The 4,840-nt window shown below is 43.2% G+C and overlaps 1 long non-coding RNA gene across 1 annotated transcript; it reads left to right on the top strand.

Moving 5' to 3' along the window:
* The first annotated feature begins 43 nt into the window (after positions 1-43).
* LOC116379305 (uncharacterized) lies at positions 44-4,834 on the top strand. The gene is made up of 3 exons (XR_004212402.1): positions 44-170; positions 353-500; positions 4,564-4,834. It is a non-coding gene; the product is annotated as an uncharacterized LOC116379305 (long non-coding RNA).
* Positions 4,835-4,840: the final 6 nt, after the last annotated feature.

The following is a 4,840-nucleotide window of genomic DNA, read 5'->3' as shown; positions in this document are numbered from 1 at the left end:
TTACACATCACCTGTATGTTACCTATACATCACCTGTATGTTACTTATACATTTCGTGTATGTATATGAATTCATTTATTCATATAAACCTGTCTCTCTGTCCTCCTGTCTGTCTGCAGGAGTCTGTCAAAGAAGTATCATCCCAAGAGGAGCAGAGAGGATGAGAGCAGGTCAGCTGACATGTTTCTCTCTCAATATACTCAATAAATGTGCCCCAATGAGAATGAATGTGTGGTGTGTAGAGTGACAATAACAACATCGACAGGTGGAGGTAATATGTTAATGAGACAGCAGCTTTAAGGTGTGTGATTGGTTCACTAAGGTAAAGCTGGCTTCTCATTGGTTGTTGCAGGTACACCTGGTGTTTGGCGTTTTCAGCAACTCTCCGTCAGTTGAGTGAACTCGCCATTCAGAGAGAAGAACTCGCTGAGAACCTCAACACACAGATCGTGTGTGAGCTGACACGATACACACAGGAAGTAAAGGCTGAGAGGAAGACTGTGAGTAAACAAACAAACAAACAAGCAAATGGAATGAGGCACATCAACCCTGAGAAACAGCTCAGTGACGATAGCAAAGATTTCAGAGGCGTAATATATCATTTAGTTTAGGTTTGCAAACAATCTGTCAATCCTGCGTTCAAACCCTCTTGTGGTCAAAAATAATATAATATATATAAATAAATGATAAAGCAGCAGCAAGCATCTCTCTGTCATCACAAAGTGAGATGGTGTCTTCAGCTGGTCTCACTGAAACCAGCTGAAGACACCATCTCTTTTGACCGATCTTGCTCATTTATAATAATAATAATAGTAATGATTAAAGCTGCAAGCAGCGATGTACGGCCCTCGCACCTTCCCGCGTCTCGGGGGTACTGGCGGGACGCCGGCCGATGCGGCCGCAAATGTCTTTGACCATCAGATAACGCATCTCGGAGTTCAACGATTTTTCCAGCGTGGACTGTGTGACGCTGGAAATTATGAAGTGCAAATATTCCACCAGTTCCTGTATCCACTATGTGATGCAAGAGAACATGCGCAAACATGCATTATGTTGCTTAACATCAAGTATAGACCACATCATGTAAATATCATGTAAATCGGATTCCGTTTGTCACATAACGCTGTCTTCCTCTTGCCAGTACGTGGCGCTATGACTTTGAGTGAAAATTGGCTTGTAGACATCCTCAGGCCATGACTGTTATCAAGTATGGCAAGTTTGGGACATATTTGAGCAAGTCCAGTGGAGTTACATCAACTTGTTGTTTAATGGCGAATCATGTACAATGGCCGCCACGTCACGGCTACACCATTCCATCAAACGTAAAGCTTTGAGTAACTTTTAATTGCAAAGGTCTTTAGATTATACTGACCAAATTTGAAGTGGATCTGACAAAGTTCCTAGGAGGAGTTCGTCAAAGTACAGCGACTAGAAATCATGGGAAAATTCACACAAAAATCAAAATGGCCGACTTCCGGTTGGTTTTAGAGCATGGTCCCAAGATACTTTTGTTTAAGTCTCCATGTGATACATGTCCCTACCAAATATCATATATGTAGGTCAAACGTAGTGCTGGGGCTGCGTTTTTGAATATTTGTAGGGGGCGCTATCGAGGCAATTTTCAACGGTCAAGCCAAAACGCCATATGAAATATTTATTTACATCACCTATGACACCTGTGCAAAGTTCCAAGGCTTGCTGAACATCCTAAGCCACAGAAAAATTTGCTTAATTTTTCATGGTGAATGACGCGTTGTCACGGCAATGGGCGCCACATAAAATGAAGGTCGTTCAATGTCAGTAGACCATTTTAGTAACTTTTCATCATCAATATCTTTAGATCATCCTAACCAAATTTGAAGTCGATCGCATGAATTCTGTCGGAGGAGTTCGTTAAAGTAGAACGTTGAAAATTGACAAAAAAGCCAAAAATGGCTTAACTACTGTATTGCTCCCAAGTGGATGAATGGAATGAAAATTGCAGAGTGCGTAACAATATACGATGTACACATATGAGACAAATTTTGTGATTATAGGTTAGATGGTTTTGAAGTTGAGTATTGAAAAACAAAGCCACGCCTTATGAAGTTCATTGGTCCATATCTTCTAAACGTAATGAGATATCAAACATCTTTTGATACAATGTTATTATATAGATCCAATACTGATCCACAGCAAATTTAGTAGCAATCGGACTCAGCGTGTAGGAGGAGGTTGCAAAAATGGGTTTTTCACAAAATTCAAAATGGCGGAAAACTTTGGTAGGCGGAGCTTAGGGGTCCAAGAGGCTTTTTTGGAGACCTCATTTGGTGGCATGCCTGTGTAAAATGTCAAGTTAATTGGACATACGGGATGAGGGGGCTAAATTCTAGGGGGCGCTAGCAAGCAATTTTTTCATGCTCGAGCATGGGACCCATAAAATATCAAATTTTCCTGCAGTCCTGATATGCTTGCCAAATATGGGGAGGTTGGGGACATCATAAAGCCCCCAAAAAGGCATTTCATTCGAGAGAATAATAATAATTCCTACAGTTTCAATAGGGACCTCGCGGCCCGACGTCGGTGCTCAAGCCCTAATGATGATAATGATAGTAATGATAATAATGATGATAATAATACATTTTATAGAGCACTTTTCAGAATACTCAAAGACACTTTACATTAAAATCATCAGATAAAAGCTATACACTAAAAACATAAAACACACAATAATGGTCACACATTAAAAGCAGTTCTGAAAAGGTGGGTTGTGATTTGTGATTTGAATATGGAGAGGTCGGTGCAGTCTCGGATGTGTTTGGGGAGAGAGTTCCAGAGGGAGGGGGCAGCTCTGGAGAAGGCTCTGTCCATGTCCGGTGCTTGGTCCAGAGTGGGAGGGACAGGAGGCATCAGAGGAGCGGAGCCGACGGGATGGAGTGTGGTGGTGAAGCAGGCCGGTGAGGTAGCGGGGGGCCTAATTGTGGAGGGCTTTGTGAGTGAGGAGAAGGACTCTGTATTGGATCCGTTGTGGGACGGGGTGCCAGTGGAGATTCTGGAGAACATGGGTGATGTGGTCACGGGAGTGGGAGTGGGTGAGCAGGCGAGCAGCAGAGTTCTGGATGTACTGGAGTTTATTTAGGATTTTGGATGATGTGCCATGAAGAATGCTGTTGCAGTAGTCGATTCTGGAGGTGATGAAGGCGTGGATCAGAGTTTCAGCAGCAGATGAGGAGAGTGATGGGCGGAGACAGGCCATGTTTTTTAAGTGGAAAAAAGCAGTTCTGGTGATTTGGTCAACGTGGTGTTCAAAGGAGAGGTTACTGTTGAACATGACTCCGAGGTTGTGGATGTGTGGGGAGGGAGACGGAGTGGAGCTGTCGATGGTGAGGCAGAAGTTGTGACCGGTTTTAGTGACACTCCAGTTCTAAGGTCTTTGCACTGGCTTCCTGTCCAGCAAATAATTGACTTTAATATCCTGCTGTTGGTTTATAAAGCACTGAATGGTTTAGGGCCAAAACACATCTCTGATCTGCTGCTACCTTCTGAACCATCCCGACCCCTTAGGTCGTCTGGGACCGGTCTACTTTCTGTTCCCAGAGTCAGAACTAAACATGGAGAAGCAGCGTTCAGTGTTTCTGCTCCACATATCTGGAACAAAGTCCCAGAAAGCTGCAGGTCTGCTGAGACCCTCAGCTCCTTTAAATCAAGACTGAAGACTTTTCTGTTTGCTGCCTTTAATTCAACCACATTCAAGGATATTGATACATTTCTGCATTTTATTACTGTATTTTATTTCTTACACTGTTTTTTAATGTTTCAATGAATGTTCTTAATTGTTTTTAAATCTCCTTTTCTTTTGCCTTATGTTTTGATGCTTTTAATGGTTTTATGTGAAGCACTTTGAATTACCTCGTTGTTGAAATGTGATATACAAATAAACTTGCCTTGCCTAGTGAGGGATGTGGGACCAATGATGATCATGTCACATTTATCACAGTTAAGTTTGAGGGAGTTGGTTTGCATCCATGATGTAATGTCAGTGAGGCAGCTGGTGAGAGTGGAGTGAGTAGCAGTGGTAATAGCCTTTGTGGAGATGTAGAGCTGGACATCATCGGCGTAGCAGTGGAAGTGGAGACCATGTTGACGTATGATATTACCAAGAGGGAGCAAGTAGAGGATGAACAGAAGAGGACCAAGCACCGAACCCTGGGGGACGCCGTGAGACAGAGGAGCAGTGGAGGAGGTGCAGTTGTTGATGCTGATGAACTGTTGTCTGTTTGTAAGATATGATTTAATCCAGGAGAGAGCAGTTCCGATGATGTTGAGGGAGGATTCGAGGTGGATTCGAGGTCGAGGAGAATGAGAATGTTGAGGTGACCAGCGTCTGAGGAGAGGTCTTTTCTGTTAGAATAAATACAAAAACAACAAACATGGACAATAAGACTTAATCTCAAATTTCTAAATGAAAAAGAAAGATATAATAAGGTATGAAATTAAATATAAACTAGTTAAAGATGATGAAGAAGTCTGACCAATGAAATAGAAATGTGTTGACCAGTTTATTTTTTTGTTTTGTTGTTGCAGCATTTCCAAGATGGCCGCCGTACCCAGCAGCACATTGAGAGCTCCTGGAAACAACTTGAATCTGTGAGTGACCTCTAACTCCGCCCACCAACACCTGTGGACCCACCCACAAACGCCACGCCTCTAACCCCACCCACCAACACATGTTGACCCGCCCAGAAAAGCTATGCCTCTAACCCCTCCCACCAACACATGTTGACCCGCCCACAAATGCTACGCCTCTAACCCCGCCCACCAACACCTGTTGACCCGCCAACAAACGCTACGCCTCTAACCC

This window comes from Anarrhichthys ocellatus, unplaced genomic scaffold, assembly GCF_004355925.1.
Source record: "Anarrhichthys ocellatus isolate YVR2014 unplaced genomic scaffold, GSC_Weel_1.0 scaffold4073, whole genome shotgun sequence".
Classification (NCBI taxonomy): Eukaryota; Metazoa; Chordata; class Actinopteri; order Perciformes; family Anarhichadidae; genus Anarrhichthys; species Anarrhichthys ocellatus.
Note: the sequence above shows the minus strand (reverse complement) of the source record. Positions and strands in the feature narration are given on the sequence as shown.